Here is an 18,019-nt window from a genome sequence, read left to right as displayed (position 1 = left end):
TCAAATTAAACAAACATCAACATCTAAACCTCTGTTAATTCTCACTGAGATCATCTGACAGCAATAGTCAAAGTAATTATGTATAAATGAGACAATAAATGATGTTGAAATATGTCCACAATGGCCACATCTGAACTAGTTTTAACCTTGTACGAAGGTTCGATGAACGTCTAGATATCGGACGTGCAGAACACGTCAAAAAAAGACGTCATAACAACTTTCATTCTAGACCCTCAGTGGACGTCTTTTCAACGTCCGATTTTTGTGACAAAGACGTTGAAAAGACGTATTTTGGACATCATTTTGCTTAGTGGGTTATTGTAAAGTGTTACCAAAAACCATGATCATTTTTTCGAAAGTTCAGAAGAAAAGTCACTGCCTTTTTTTTTTTTTTTTAAATTGAAAAAAAGTTCTGAATTCTGAATAAAAGTGCTAATTTCTTTCAAAAATAAAAATAGTCTTTGACCCCAAACTTTTGAATGGTAATGCACATTTATTTGAGAAGCAAAATGACATATCAAGTCTTGTTTCTGAAATAAGTCTTGATATTAAGTCTTGCTAGAGCTTGGAAACACACACACACACACAAAAAACAATAATAATGATAAAAGAAAAAAAAAAAGAAAATCAAGCTTATTTTTCAGTTACACTTTATTTCGATCGTCAACTTTAGACATTCTACTAATAAGAAGTAACTTTGCAACTACGTCAACTAACTCTCATTAGAGTATTAGTAGACTGTTAGGTTTGGGTTAGTAGAATAAACTGACATGTAGATGCAAAGTTTCTTAGAAATGTCTGTTGGGGAGCATCACAATAAAGTGTTACCAATTTTTATAAAATGTTAAATTATTAACTACAGTTTAGTTTATTAAAAGATACAAAGGACAAACAAACAGCATCTCTGCAACTCCTAGAGGCAATAAACCACTGTTCAGGCTTCCACTCGTAACTGCAGCAATGCAACAGGCTACTAAGAGGACACAAGGGATGATTCAAATAAAGCATTAACAAGTCTGAAAGCGCAATGAACAGCAAGACCTGTGATTAGACAAGCTGTTTCATTCTTGTTTACAAGCTTGTAGTAATCACACATGAGGCCTGTAAAGCTGCCAGTTTGTTCAAGCTCAGTGTGAACAGACACCTAAAGTAAGCACGGCTGCTAACATCTGAGGAACAACTGGAGGAGGCTGGTTAGATCACTTAGTTTAGTTAAGATTCATATTAGTATAGGGTAAACGCACACAGCTATAGTTTTACATGTCAGCTCTTTTATTCATAGTGTCACTCTTCCTATTGCTTTTCCATCCTTCACTCTCCCTCAGAAGCCTTTCATCTGTGAAGGTGAGGTTGTGCAAAGCACTTTTACCTTCTCCTGCTTTTAACGCTAATGAGTTTCCTTTCAAATTAATACTGATTTAATTACACACACACAGGCTTGGTTGTCAGCAATAACAGGAAAATGTTCCGACGTTTTCGAACAAATAAACATATGTAGCAACTATTAGCATGTAAAGGAGGGTAAATGTATCATTTTGACTGATCAAGCTTAGAATGAAAATAGAAAAGACTTTGATGTCTGCAGATATGCACTCACTCACACACACACACACACACAGCGGAACAACCAAAGATGCACGCACACGTTGTACCCGGGAGGCTTGCCACAGAAATGAGACATTGATTTGTAATTGTGGAGGCATTCGGTCATGAAATCTGTGGACTAATTAAAGAAAGTGAACTTAATGACAAACATTTACATATTCTTCCTGCGAGTTAGCCTGCTCCACCAGCGGGCATTAATCACAATCTGCATCCGCTGAAACCGAATGGAAAATCAACAGAGTCTAAATACATCAGCATTAAGGCAAAAGTAATAGGATATTTGTGAGGGTGTGTGTGTGTTTGCGTCTGTGTGTCCGGACATGGTAAAGATGTTTTTATAGCAACCTTAGGCTCATGTATTGATCAAACATTGGCACAAATAAGAGAGAGGAATAGGTTTATTCAGTTGTTATTTAAAAATATGGTAATCAATCACAATCTGCATACAAAAAAATATTTCTTGTGGAATGTAACATTGATGTGAAATGCATCAGACCACAATTCACGGTGCGATGCGAGTACAAAAACGAGTATGTTTATTAATTACATTTTTTTCATTCAAATCATTCTGGCGACAGAAAAGTTCCCTTAATCGAAGAATCCCACATATATTAAAATACATACCATACCACTATGTGCTACAGATGATGCATTCTCTCTCATATGGATCAGTATAGTACCCACGCCTCAGGCACATTATGGTTCATTCTGTAGAAAACAAGATAAACTATAAAATTACTATAAAACTGGAAAATATAAATATATATTATATTCATTTCAATGATTTATAACACTTTTTTAAATGAATTATAGGCTACAGGTGCATTCACACTGCAAGTCTTAGTGCTCAATTCCGATTTATTGCACAGATCAGATTTTTTTGTATAGCTGTTCACACTGTTGTTTTAAATGTAGCAAATATAATATTCTAGTGAAAACAGATTATGGTCCTGAACTGGCCCTGACTCGCAAAAGAACGATAAAAAAACGTCACGCAACACGTTGTTATACAGAAGTAAACACAGAAAACATTAAAGTAAGTGATTACGCATTAATTTCTGATGATCTGCCGCCAAAGCCAGCTAATTTAAGGGCGTGCAATATAAAAAAGAAAGAGGAGGATGTGAAAAGAGAGCAGAGTTTTTAAACATTTATGATATGAGCCCTCGTGTTCTGCTTGTATATCTGTAACTGTAATACTTATGAGCTCTGACACATCACTGTCCTTCCACTGACTACCTTTCACAACTCTTGATAATGTCAGGTATGTACAATCTTTGAAGTGACTCCCATGAGCAGGGGTTCCTCAGGGTTCAGTTCTTGGACCCCTGCTCTTCTCCATCTACACCACATCACTGGGACACATCATACAGGCACATGGTTTCTCCTACCACTGCTATGCTGATGACACACAGCTCTTCCTCTCATTTCAACCAGATGATCCCACAGTAGCTGCATGGATCTCAAGCTGTCTGGCGGACATCTCAGCATGGATGAAGGAACATCACCTGTAGCTCAACCTGGCAAAGACTAAGCTTCTCGTCCTCCCTGCCAATCCGTCTCTACAGCACGACTTCACTATCCAGCTAGAATCATCATCAATCACCCCATCAAGGTCGGTCAGAAATCTTGGAGTGATATTGGATGACCAGCTGACCTTCACAGATCACATTTCAAAGACCACTTGATCATGCTGATTTGCACTGCACAACATCAGGAAGATCAGGCCTTTCCTAACTGAGCATGCAACACAACTTCTCGTCCAGGCTCTGGTCATCTCTAGGCTTGATTACTGCAATGCTCTTCTGGCTGGACTTCAATCATGTGCAACTAAACCTCTACAGATGATCCAGAACGCTACAGCTCGCCTTGTCTTCAACGAGCCCAAGAGGGCACACGTCACTCCTCTGTTCATCTCTCTGCACTGGCTACCTCTCGCTGCTCGCATCAAGTTCAAGGCATTGACGCTTGCTTACAGATCTGTCACAGGCTCAGCTCCCTCCTACTTTCACTCACTCCTACGAGTCTACATCCCTACCAGAAGCCTACGATCGGTCAACGAGCGACGTCTCGTGGTTCCATCACAGAGAGCCACAAAATCACTTTCCAGAACATTCTCATTCACAGTTCCATGCCGTCCCCACCCTCATCCGGAATGCAGAATCCCTGACAACATTCAAAAGACAGCTGAAAACCCATCTCTTCCGTGAGAACTTAACCTCATAAAAAAAATAAATTAAAAAAAATAAACCTTTCCTCTTCCTCTTTCCTTTAAACCCTCGCTTATCGGGCTTATGTTACTCTGAATAATGCCTGAACTTCGTATTTTGAGCACTTCTTGCATTGTTTTTTCCTCTTCATGACGACTCGCTTAATTTAGTCCTAATCTGTACGTCGCTTTGGACAAAAGCGTCTGCTAAATGACTAAATGTAAATGTAAATGACCACAGAATTGTGACATAATGAAAATGTTAGGGGTGTAATGATAACCTCATGTCACGATTCGATACATATCCCGATACTGAGCTCACGATACAATATTATTGTGATACGCCAAGACATATGATAAGTTTAACAAAAAAATTTACTGCATTGGGGACGTAAATGATTGGACCTAACCCAATGCACAGGACAATAGTGACAACAGAATAAAAATATTGATGATTCTGAAGCTGAAAATACAGAATTATTTTAGACAAATATGCTTGCACTCTGTCTCTGACAAGATATATTTAAAATAATGAAGGCCTTTTTACTGGTAACTTAAGACATTTGGCATTATCAGGACCTACAAATATTCCCCATTGCAGTAATATACATTATATTCAACATTATATATAGTAGTTTAGTGCTGACATGTTAGTACCCATGTAGTGCTGACACTAAATACATATTGTCACTATCCACTATACATGTTGGTGCATTTTTGTATTGTGACACTATATATTGTTCCACTTCAAGAAAATGTCCAATCATATGAATGCTAATTATTGTATGTGCATCAGACAGGTTGTAGTTCATTCACTGTACAACAAACAAAAAGGTTCAGTCCATTTCTTTCAGTTTTCTGAGAACTAAAATTTATGCTAATCCACAATAACCAAGTAGTCTATTAGTCAAAGAACTTCCACCTCATTTTCATTACTGATCCACTTTTTCAATCAAAGATGTTTAAAACACCTGCGTGTGTGTGTGTTTGTGCCTGCTGTGAGCTGTATTATCAATGTGGCATCAAAATAAACTGCTGATTAAAATGGACCCAGCATGGCGTACGCACGCTTGCATGCGCAGTAGTCTGCAGTCTGTGTGTGTGTGTGTGTGCGTGTGTGTGTGTTTGCATATCTGCATGTGTTGCTTTCGGTGCTCATTTCTGATCATATTTCCCTCCAGGGTTTCTCATGCCATGCATTCAAAAGCATACAAAGGCAATTTACTTTATCTGGGACCTGTGGATAAAGCAATCTCCTTGAAGACAAGCACAGCCCTGAAAATGGGAAGCCGTTACGGAGAGCAACAGGTGGTTTGGAGTTGGGGGGGGGGGGTGGAGGGAGAAAGAGAAAGAGAAAGAGAAAGAGAGAGAGAGAGAGAGAGAGAGAGAGAGAGAGAGAGAGAGAGAGAGAGAGAGAGAGAGAGAGAGAGAGAGAGAGAGAGAGAGGAAAGGAGGAGGAAGATAGGACCTAGGAATGGCTTCTCTCGGCACTGGCTTTGTCAGATACAATTTACATCAGCCCTGCTCCAGATCAGGTGCTGCTGTTCTCCTGGAGAAATGGACTAGGAAGTGTGTGCAAAAGTGTGTGTGAGTGTGTGTGTTCTCACGGCTCTGATGGCCAATTCTGGCTGTTGAAGTGTGAACTATTATGGTGTTGTTTTGTGAAGTGTCAACAGTCCTCTAAAACTGGGGTCAGAAACCTTTTTGACTCAAAGTGCCATTTTTTTTTTTTTTTTTTCTTGTTCACTTTGCCATATCAAACCAATTTCTCCCTGCCATTTACACACTACCGTTCAAAAGACAGGAAGATATTTTTTTCTTTTTTGAAAAAACAAAAACTAGTGCTTTTATTCAATAAGGATGCATTAAATTCATCAAAAGTGACAAAGTAATGGCATTCACCATGTTACAAAGGTATTTTATTTCAAATAATTGATTTCGAATTAGATTTTAATTTCAAAATGAACGTTCCATTCATCAAAGAATCCTGTAAAAAGTATCATGGTTACCACACAAATATTAAGTTGCACAGCTTTCCACCTGTAATAATAAAAAGCAATGTTTTGGAGCAAAACTGGAGAAATGATGCTGAAAATTGACCTTGAACATCACAGGAATAAAATTACATTTAGAAATATATTTAGAAAAAACGTATTTTAAATTATAGTAATGTTTCACAATATTATGGTTTTTGCTGTATTTTGTATCTGCAATATAATTTAATATACACAAGTAAGCTCCCCTAAGACCAAATTTATACACATTATCTTGCAATAATGAAAGTTCAAAGTTAAGTTAGTGATGCTTAACCTAGTCTGTCCAAAAAAGAAAAATGCCATTTCTATCATGCACAGTATCACAAATCCCCACCAGCATACATATTACCAAAATCCACTTGAAGGTTGACGAAGACCTTGATCGCATCATTATTTCAGTACATGATACATTTTTATCATGTTTTAAGTTTTAATATGGATGAAGCACAGCTTGAGAAGATTCATTTTTGAAGATGTCAAGTAGTCAAAAGTGATATCATCCATAAATGAAAAAGACTGAAAATACAACAGTTTCTAATTACGAATGTGAACTGATCTCATAGTCTTGATCACGAACAACACGACTACCTCGTTTCAAGCGACGACGACAACAACTCGACTCTTTGTCCTGAGGATGCATATGGTTTAAATGGCCAGCCTGTGTGCTCTTTTCATTCGACTGTAATGCGACGTGATTGCTGTAATCATCCCCTGTGGCGCTGTTCGGCGGCTCTGAAATAGGCCAGCACGCCATCACAGGTCTGTGTCTTTTGACTGTCCGTGGTGAATTATCTGAACATTACGGCACTAATAACCACGCAGAGTTAATGGAGACAGATGAGGAACCGGAGTGAGTTGATGAAAATAGTTTCATTTAACGATTGGAGCTGGGAGCCTTAACGGCACAAGATGTCTCCTCTCCATTTTCTGGGACACAGAGTAGAATAGTTGACCTGACATTTTATGCATGGGTGACGTCTTGTAGTTTTCTTACATGTAAAGATGAATCATTAAGGACCCGCTATCATATAAGCGCATTAAATAAGCTGGAGAGGTCGTAGTGTCCCAGAATGTTGTCAGGGTGGGCATGTCTTCACAGAGACACTCCCATGTGGAATCATCTACATGGAGCGACTGCGTCTCGAGTCCTTTGTCGATTAGAGAGAAATTACAGAATCATAAAAGTATAGTTCACCCAAAACTGAAAATTCTGTCATCAATTACACACCCTCGTGTCGTTTTTCCCTTCAAAAATAAAAGGAGATGCAGAAAATGTTGTACTTTGGTTTCTCAGGACACCTATTTTAGTGATTTATCCAAAGTCAGATGACCAGCGCATGCTTTTTAACCAATCAGAACACAATGGAACATTCTTTGGAACATTAAGGGAGTGTTCACACTTGGCGTCTTTTTTGACAAGAAAAAAAAATTGACAAGGGCGCTTTAGTATATAAAAAAAAAATGTTTGTTTGGTTCCAAATAGCAGCTGAGGGCGTCTTTTGTTGCTATAACAACATATATGTACAAAATATATATTTTTATATTACTCAAAGCCATATTTTTCTTGTTATGGAAACGACAGGTCTCGCTACTCACTTGTCAAAATAGCGCTTGACATAAGGTGGGGTTTTTTTCCAGAAAAGTTGAACTTTATTCAACTTGAAAAGAAGCTCTGAGCTGGAGAAAAAGACGTCGGTGGTGGCGTTTAAAAAAGCGTTTTAAAAAACACGATTTACTCCAGGATTATAATGTAAAACAGACGCTGGCAGCTTCAAAAAAGACGCCAAGTGTGAACACGCCCTAAGTCAGTCATCTCACTTGATTAACCTCAAATCAGTGATGAACTTGACAATGTCTGTGGCAGGTTCACTGGAATGAACTGATTACTGATGATTACATGGACTGATTACTGGTGTTAACCTTAAACCACTTGCAAGTATATTATAAAAGTGACTGTTCAGCGCACCAATAAAAAGAATTAATGATAGTTATTCAATTGTTTAAATAATTATAACTGAACAGAAATCTGAATTTTATTGAACCCCTAAAGGGACATGGTAATGGGGAAAAATAATGAGATGGGAGGAAAAATTATGTCAGTGCTTTTGCATTATCTCCCAAAACTTTTGTGTTACTCAGAGAAACTTTGTGTTTTCTGCCTTAAAACATCATGTTAAGCCTGGAACACACCAAGCCGACGCCGACGAACTAGCGCTGATGAAAGCCGACTGTGTTGTCGCCTCGCGTCGGGGTTAAAAGCGGCACCTGAACACACCGAGAGAACTACTGCCGACTGTCAGCTAGAATGCGCATTCTGCGCCTGCGTGTAAATGAGACAACTGTCTATTTCTGCAGATATATTCGTCTATATTCGTCATTCAAAAAGGGAAACCGACGCTGCCGGCTGCAGATACACACACAGTAAACAAAGCAGTGCGTGCTTACCGTTTTGAATATCAATCCTGCTAAACACTTTCTTTATTCCACTCCGCTCATGTTAATATTAAAATATGCGCCAAGGAACACTCAGGTAAGATGACATATCATTAGAACAGCGTCTATCTGTACCATTTTGACTTCTTTGCTCGCTGTTTTGCTATTATTCTTGTGCACTGCCTCATTCACTAAGCTGAACAGCCAATCAGAGTTCCCTCTTTCGCCGACGCCGATTCAACATGTCGAATCGGCCGTTACAAAGCCGACGAGGACCAATTTCAGCCGACGGTGCAGAACACACTGAGAAGATTTAGTCGGCCGACGCACGGAAACTGCCCGACGGCCGACCGTCGGCTTGGTGTGTTCCAGGCTTTAGGTTGCATTGTTATTAAAATAATTGCAGCAAACATCTAAAATATTTGAAATGGTACAATCTATAAATATAAAAGCTTACTATGAGATAAAATATAGTTAAAATTGTTTAACTATGCACTGGTTTTGCATCTATGAAATGATTTAGGGTAAGTGTACCCATTAAGCCCATGTACCCTTTAAGCCCACTTTCAACTCTGAAGTTAAATAAATAAAAAAAAATAGAAAATAATATTTTATGCTGCTTATTATTTTAACCAATCCATTGATTTGTTACTTCCCTGGCATTTTTTATTGCATAACAATCACATTTGGCAATGTTGAGTTAGCCCCACCCATGTGCATGCTGTCTCAGGGGACCTCACACAAAGTCACCCCAAAAACTTTGGTGTTTCGGGACCCTTCAGAAATCAACACATTTCTGCAATTTTCAGCCATTTCTTTGGTAACTACATTGATATTATGTCAAATAAGAGATAAATGTATTGTTTTTTGTGTATGAACAGCTTGTGTTCAATGCTAATCTTTAGGTCAAACCATTAGCCTTACAGAAAGACTAGACTGCCAAAGAATTACCTAAGCATGTGAACTGCAAACAATATATGTTTTGTGATTCATTTTACATTAATTTACAAATACATTACATCATACAATTACATCAATACATCATAAATTGTTTTGTAGAGAAGATTATTTTCATAAATTAAAGGGATAGTTCACTTTGAAATTAAATTTTGGTATGTTTTAGCTTACCTCAAGGGCATCCAAGATGTAGGTGTCTTTTTTTCCGCAGTAGTTTCAATTTTGATATTTTTAGGACAAACCGTTCTTGTCTGACAGTCATATCATGCAGGTCTGTGGTCACTGTCTAAAAGAGCATGCAGTCTAAATTAAAACAATTCCTCATCGTCCAAATTAAACAATTCCCCATCGTAAGTACACATTGATGGCCTAAGACGCGAAACGAGCGGTTTGTGTAAGAAAACGAACAGTATTTATATCGTTTTTAACTCTTGTACACAGCCACGTCCAAGTGATCTGAGGGCGCGAGCGCATCCTGGTGTGTGACGTGTGCGCAGACTGGTGCATAGATATATATACACTAGATGCCGCCTTGCCTATGGCAGTTCATTGGAACGAATGCCGTAGGCAAGGCGACATCTATTCTAGTGTATATATACCTATGCACCAGTCTGCGCACACGTCACACACCAGGATGCGCGCACGCCCTCAGATCACTTGGACGTGGCTGTGTACAAGAGTGTAATTTGGACTCTGTGCATGCTCTTTGAGACAGTGACCACAGACCTGCATTAAATGACTGACAGACAAGAACGGTTTGACCTAAAAATATCAAAATTGAAACTACTGCGGAAAAAAAGACACCTACATCTTGGATGCCCTTGAGGTAAGCTAAAACATACCAAAATTTTATTTCAAAGTGAACTATCCCTTTAACTTTTTTTTTTAAGATGGGCTTAAATGGTACAGCGCCACAAAACGTATGCAAACTATAGCCAACACAAGCTAACCTTGAATGAAAAAAACATAACATTTCTCAATGTGGGCACAATGAAAATTACTATGATACTAGTCCACAGTATATTTAAGCTCCATGCATGTATTTGTAAACATATCTTACATTTTTAAAGGAAAACATTGTCTTTTTTCACTATTACTCACCGTGGAACCATTTAAGCCCACCTTATGTTTCAATGAGGAATCCCTCTAATTGCAAACTTTGATAAATTTTATGAAAGTGTTTAATTATAACATGTCTTTGTGTGCTTTTACCTTACTAACCTTTTAACCTTACCTTACTTACACACAAATTACACACATTCATTCAAATGAGATAGAGCCCGTTTTGTCCTAAAGTCCTTTATGTATAACCGGGAGCCAAGCTGAGTTAAGGCTTGAGATTCTGGGCATGGAGAGGTCCCAGAGGGACCCTACATTCTGCACAGTCCTGAGCCCCTGGGGCTGTCCGGCTCCGCGATACCGCCACTTCCTGTCCAGCTTTGTCCGGGCAAAACTCGGGACCCAAGCCGAGTTGGGGCTCTGGACTCCGGGCATGGAGGGGTCAACCAGTGGGCCCCCTATACCGGGTCATTGAGCCCTAACTCGGCTTTCTTCCCGAGATATTGTCACTGGTTAATGACGGGTTTACAATGTTTCAATTTTGCACTTTTTACTCAAATTTAGGTAGAAATTTGAGTAAAAAGTGCAAAATCTAAACATTGTAAACCAGTCATTATGCTACACATTAACATTGAACCGTGTCTCACGTTTTCAACCACAAAAACATGTTCTGTGTGAACTGGCCTATAATCTGCGCTTCACCGCTTTAAAGTCGTCAAGTCACCTTTATTTATATAGCGCTTTTTACAACACAGATTGTTTCAAAGCAACTTTACAGTGATAACAGGAAAATAATGCAACAAAGTTTGTTGCAGCTCTAGAAGAAAATAGTGTCATTGTCCAGCTTAAGTAAGAGCAGTGTTGATTAATTTGTAAAAATCATTAGTTATTAATTTAGTTAATTTATATACAGTTAGCCTGACGTCGTCATACTCAGATTCTAGTCAGAATGTGAGTCTGATACTGCTCCATTGAGCTTTCATTATGGGGCGTGTTTCAACCGAACCAGGAAAAAAAATGCCTCTGCACTCAATTGGATAGACCTACAACCAATCAGAGCAACGGAGTAAGTGACGTATGTTTTTCATTCATGTTTCCGATCGCGGTTCTCTGTTCCTCTTTTAAAATGAATGCGCTGTCGATATCTTCTATAACAGACGCGATGGCGGAATCTACACATGATGTTTTATAAACAAAGTTCAGAAGGAGCACATTCAAATAATCAATCCAATCAACCGTCTACGGTCTACACTATCAGCATGAGAGGAAACATATATTTATTCACTCCGTCAACTCACCTAACATTCCTTGACAGTTTTCAGCATCCCTCCACTCACTCTTGGCTTGTTCTTCCACAGCCAGGAATATGGGGGAGTACTTTGGGTTCGGGCCGAATACCGAGCCCGAAGCCTCTCCTCGAACAGCACACCAAATATGCATTTATTCTGACTTATTTGTAAGCGTGAACTCGTGAAATCGTAATTCTTCAGCGGCAGTCATTTGAATTCAACCCAAGCGCTCGTTGATGACGTGGATGATTACGTTACCGTTGCTCATCTGTCCATCATCGTATAAAGCCCGCCCTGACAATTTGATTGGTCCGAACAATTTTTGTTCGGGCATAATAGCTCCTCAATGGAACGAGTCCAGACCGAACTTCCCGACCTAAAAATTTTGTGGGCGGGGCTAAATTCGGCTGGCATCCAGGCTACTATACAGTAGCTCTGGAGCTGGAGAAACCCAAACCACTTCCATGTATTTCGGTGTTATGTTTTTCTTTTTTTCTTTTTTTAAAGATTTCCTCAGCTTGGGAGGCTTTTGCTTTCATTTCCCTCGCCATCTCTCTGCAGAATGACTGTCTGTTGTACCGTTTATTTCTGCTGTGTCATAACCTGGTAGGGTTATCCAAATCAAGTAAAACTGTCCAGAGCTTATCATCATTATCAACATTAATTTTATTTATTGTGATGTTGAACTGATATAGTTTATCGCCCAGTCCTACTTTAAAAGTTAAAAGAGTTAACTGGACCCTAATTTTAAAAATAAACAAACCAAACAAGCAAAGTAAGTGTAAAAGTTCTACAGATCCCATAAGAGGTCATGGTGTGTGAAAAAAATATGAGATGAGAGGAAAAGTATGTTTGCACAGTTAAAAGTTGATGTTATTCTATTTTTGTTAACTATATTCTTAAATGTAATTAATGCACCATCTGGTTTCTCCAGGCTTCAGTCATTGTCAGGATACTCTTCAAGCTGGCAGCATTATTAAATTATATATCATATTAAAAATCGATAAATATATTTTTTGATGTTTATATCGCCCAGCCTTATTTTAAAGGCTGCATGAACCAGAAATTGTAAGCGGCTTTTCTTCCATATTGTGACAAATGTTGTGTTCATGTTGTTGTAATTACCATATTTTTGAGATGACAACGTGTGACGTTCTACTTGTAGCCTACTTGTAGAAATTAAGCATTTCTATTACGTAATTATGACATGGCGTGAACACACCTTTAAATTCAGTTGAAGCAGATTCCAAATGGGAATTATGCCTGGTACACATTGTACGATTTTGGGATGTCCCAGACGAAAGATGACCAATCGTGGCAACTTCTGTGGTCATGGTTCCTAAACGATGGTCCTACGTCGTACAGTAAGAAAGGTTCAAAGACAGCCATTGTCACGGTCTTGCGACCAAAGATAGCGTCAGAAGACAGTGTCAGAAATTTAGCATGATCATCTCACAGTGTGTTTGCTGCTATGACCTACGTTTATTGACTAGTCAAAAAATGGTGCTAAAACGTAAAACTACTTACATGAAGCTCCATTCACAAAATTAGCATGCCAGGTTAGCCTCTTTCTCCTAGCCATGACCGCATTCATATTCTCCTCTTTCACTTTCTCCTCATTTTCCAGCCCACATAAAAACCACAATTGCCAAAGTGCGATTCATCTTGCGCATGCTGATGACGTGTTATTCTTCTATACCATCTTGCATCGTAGCCTACAATTCAATTTTGCCCGAACCCAGAGTACTCCCCCGTTGTTGTAAGAGTATTTAGGACTAGAAGTGAGGAGATGGAGTGGTGGAGGGATGCTGTTAAACTGTCAACGAACGGAGGTAAGTTTGCAGTATATATATATACACCTCTTACCTCGTTGATTGGGTTGATTAACAGAGTGTGGTCCACTCGTGTCTAATTAGGTTTGATTGTCTGAATGTGCTCCACATGTGTTTAATTATCTGAACGTGCTCCTCCCGAACTTTGTTAATAAAACATCATTTCTTCCAAGATCTATGTCGTACAGTGTGATTTGTAATGATCTTTATAGGATTGCCGGAATCGCACAGTCTGTATACAGGCATTAAATATTATGATTAAAGAGGTCAAGGTTTTGGAGATCATGTGGTTAAAGGGAAGGAATCTGTCTTGTTTCCCAGAATTAGTATTCTCGTTTAAGAACATTTAAACCGTCTCGAGCTTCGCCATCGAGCTTCAAAGTTCGGTCTAAATCCAGCTTTCTGTGGTACACATGCTGCTTTTGATTTAGCTTTACCAAAGCGAAACTCTGTCTATGCTATGTATGCGCAGGTTTTCGCATGTCTGCAGGACGCCCCTGGCAAACTTCAGTAGTAAAAGAGATGGTGAACTCTTGTTCAAAACTCAATATTCCTCTGACCTTCCTCACACAAACAAAAAGCTGCCATGCAAGAGACAGATTCAACAAACGTACATGGCACACTACACCCTGTACAGCAGCAGCAGGAAAAGCTGCTGACAATACACAAACACACAACCACATCCTGCTTCCCTTCTCTCTTCCTTTTCCTTGTGTCATCCATTCTTTTTTGTCTCTGCATGCAAGATGCAATCTCATTTCTTCCCAGTATTTCTCTCTCTTTCTGTCAGTATTTCTTATTCTCCAGTTACACCTTTCATAAATGGCAGGGTGAAAGGTGCCCACTGAAGGTAATAGCAGGCCTAATCAAATTTCCCCCCACGAGAAGAGAACATGAGAATGTAATAAAGGAAAAGAGGTGGGAACTGGAGCGGATCAACCTGCGCCGTCGTCCATCCACACCAGGACCTTGTCCCCCCATCAGTGATGAAGAAAATGAAAAAAATGCAAGAGAATATTGAAGAAAGCAGAAACTGAATGACAGGTGCGGCGTGGTGATGGAAACCGATCCAACACTGGAGTAATGAGAAAGAGAAGAGATGAGAGAGAAGTGAGAAAATGGAACGAGAGAATGGCAGGGGGAATTTACTAAAAATTGTCTCTGCCGATAGTGTAATTTACTTGGACGTGCTGCGCTGTTTTAGCGCCTTGGTCACTAAAGAAAATTGCACAAACGTGATCACAAAACTGTGTGAAATGCAATTGGCACACCATAATGCCCAATTTTGTGAGTGGGTCCGAGTCCTAGGTTAATTTATCATTTTGATATATTAGGCTTTTATGGTAATTTACTGATTATAACATCTAAAAAACTCAAATTAATTTTTTCACTGCCTTTTCAGTTTGAAGCATTTCTATTTACTTATTATTTTTTTCTGTTATTAAAGGGACCTTTTAATTTTGCATTTTTTGACAAAAACAATGGATCCAGCAAGATCAAAAGTGACAGCAATGATATTTATAATGTGCATTTCCATTTCAAATAAATGCTTCAAATCTATTCAATGAAGTTATGAACAGAATTATGTGACACTGAAGACTTTCAGCTTTGTCATCACATAAATTACATTTTTAAATATTTTACAATATTACTGTATTTCTGACCAAATAAATGCAGCCTTTCTGAGTATGAGACTTCTTTCAAAAACATTTAAATTGAAGCAAACCCCAAACTTCTGAATGGTAGTGTATGCAATATAATCACATGAATAATATTATAAGCATTTTATTTTATATCAATAAAACTACAGTAGCAAAAACATTGTTATTGTGAAAATATATGAGGTTTTAATGTCAGAGAAGGCTGTGTATATAAAAACACAAATATCAAGCATCATTCATTTCAATTATTCATTTCATTTACCAATCAATCATTTACCATGATAATTTTTAATGTGTGCATTACAATGAAGACTGAAAACAAAATTCAAGAATAAGATGTAAAATTGTGTACAAAGTATTGATTGTGTTAATAATGTTTTAACCCATGCATCAAACATGATACATACAGCATTAAATGGCTAAAATGCCTAAAGTGTGTTTGACTACACGGTGCATCTAGATTAATATTCTCATAAAGCTCTTCTCCATCATTTGATCTTTGTTTGATTGATTACTGCTGCCTTGCTCTTTAGAAAATCTCTTTTAAAAGATAATGACTTAATTTGAATATTCACAGTACAGTATTATAGTGTCTGTTTAAACTGCATTGTGGGTGGTTAATGAATGAAACAAAGGTGAAGCAACTGTTTAGTAAATTTGCCCCTGGATATCTATAAAATGTGCTGGAATTTAACAGAGAATAAAACAGTAGAAAAACACAAGATGTAGATGGAGAGAAAAAGCTGAAGCAATAAGGGAAAGTGAAAAAGGAGCCAGATGAAAGAGGGAAATGGATCATACACAGTAAGCTCAGTTTTGCTTCCTTTGTCTTTAAGAAGTGCCTGCGCCAGATGGAGAGATTATAGCTCTGGACATCCCCAAAGACCTAGATTAAAGCTAACATGCTTTATTTAGCCCTAAACTCTTGGTCTTAGATCAATGCCAGACTGGATTAAACAGAAATTTGTCATGTGACATGACTAGGGACTCCCTATTACAAAGGCAGCTGCGTAACTCGGTTAATATTCCATTCAGTTCCTCAATATCAGATTAAGAGAAAGCAAATTTCTGTTTGTCTGTGTGATTTTAAAGGTTTTCTGGATTGATTAGACTTTGGCATCAAAGAATTGATTAAGCACAACGTTTAACAGCTACTTGAGATACTGTGAGTTTATATGCAGAAACGTGAACTACATGAAGAAAAATCGTTCTTCGTTTTACAGATAATACATAGACAGTTTGTACAAGCAACACTTTGCAAATTTGATAATCTTACATTAGGAAATCATTTTGTCATCATTTACTCACAATCATGTTGTTCCAAAGCCGTCTGACTTTCTTTCTTTTTTTTTTTTCTTCTGTGGAACACAAAAGGAGAATTTGCAGAGAATATCTTGGCCGCTATTTTCCATATAATAAAAGAGAATGATAGAAGCAGCACCCTAAAATTAAAAATAGTCCACATGACTTGTATACTATATTTCAAGTTTATATGTAAAAGAGCAGCCAACATATTCTTTTTACATGGATGAAAGAAAGTCAAATGTTTGGAATAACGATGACATTTTTATTTTTGGGTGAAAGATTACCATAATTATAAGCATGATGCACAATACCACATGAATCCTAAATGAAGTGATCGGGTTGATGTGCACATTTGAGTTTCAAATGTCACAAGTTTCAAATCGGATTTGATCTTTGACATGCAGAGTTGCAGAGTTTCCCGCTGTTGACGCATACTAACCATCATCCTACCATTGCTTCTTTTCTCTGTTTTAAAAAGCAGAGTTTATCTATTTTTCCAAATTTGGAGATGACGAGCACATGAAGCTGTGTGCCGCTTATATTTATCAAGAAGTAAAAAAACGCCCCATTCCCACACTCATTTATGACACTATATTCAACAACAACAGCTTGATCCGTGTGTCATATGTCATTACGCCATGTCTACGTTATTGCACATGTGCAAAACTTTTCAGTTCTGGTTTTTAATCTAATAACGTGCTTACATCTCCAATCGAATGGACTGAAAAATGTTTTTTATTCCAATTATGCTACTAGTAGGCCTAATTAAAAACAAATTTGTAGGGTCCGCAGCTAGTGTTGTGTTATAGCTTGTGGCACAGATAGTTCAAATCTAAGCAACAAAATTTAAAAGAAATTTGTTTGTTTTTTGTTTTTAAAGGGATAGTTCGCCCAAAAATGAAAATTCTGTCATCATTTACTCACCCTCAAGTTGTTTCAAACCTGTATGAATTTCTTTTTTCTGCTGAACACAAAACCCCATTGACTTCCATAGTATATTTTTTTCCTACTATGGAAGTCAATGGGGTCCATCAACTGTTTGGTTACCGACATTTTTCAAAATATCTTCTTTTGTGTTCAGCAGAAAAAATAAATTCATACAGGTTTGAAACAACTTGAGGTTGAGTAAATGATGACAGAATTTTCATTTTTGGGCGAACTATCCCTTTAAACGGGACATCTTAAGGAACCCTGGATTACCACAAATGCATCTAAAAATCTTAAAGACAGGCATAATTACAGATTCTCAAACCAATAAAGTGCACCGGTAATGGGTCATTAATGTTTTAGTATGCTGTTTAAACTAATTCTTAGTAGTCTGAGTACTAGGCATGCTGCGATAGTCTGTGTTAGTGGTGTGTTCAGCCGCACATCGATTACATCACTTGCCCACAGCGGCAGAAATCAATTATCAATCACTGTTTGTGTAATAAAATCAGAATAATTATTGCGTTTCGATGCTTCATTGGTTATTTGACGGACATTATGTGACCAAAAATATTTAACACCCATTGAATCTGAATTTAAGACATTTTGATACTTTTTAAGGCCTTTTATTAGGAAAACTTAATTTAAGACATTTAAGACTTTTTAAGAGCCCGCAGCCACCCTGTAATAGGGAACCTGCAAACAT

At 37.9% G+C, this 18,019-nt stretch overlaps 1 protein-coding gene across 1 annotated transcript in view; it reads right to left on the bottom strand.

Annotated features, from left to right (window-relative positions):
- Window positions 1–18,019, bottom strand: part of LOC307173574 (transmembrane protein 132C) — a 334,752-nt gene that overhangs the window by 114,795 nt on the left and 201,938 nt on the right. The gene's annotated exons all lie outside the window — the stretch shown is intronic.

Source organism: Squalius cephalus (assembly GCF_949319135.1).
Source record: "Squalius cephalus genome assembly, chromosome: 16".
Taxonomy (NCBI): domain Eukaryota; kingdom Metazoa; phylum Chordata; class Actinopteri; order Cypriniformes; family Leuciscidae; genus Squalius; species Squalius cephalus.
This window is presented reverse-complemented; position numbering and strand designations above follow the sequence as displayed.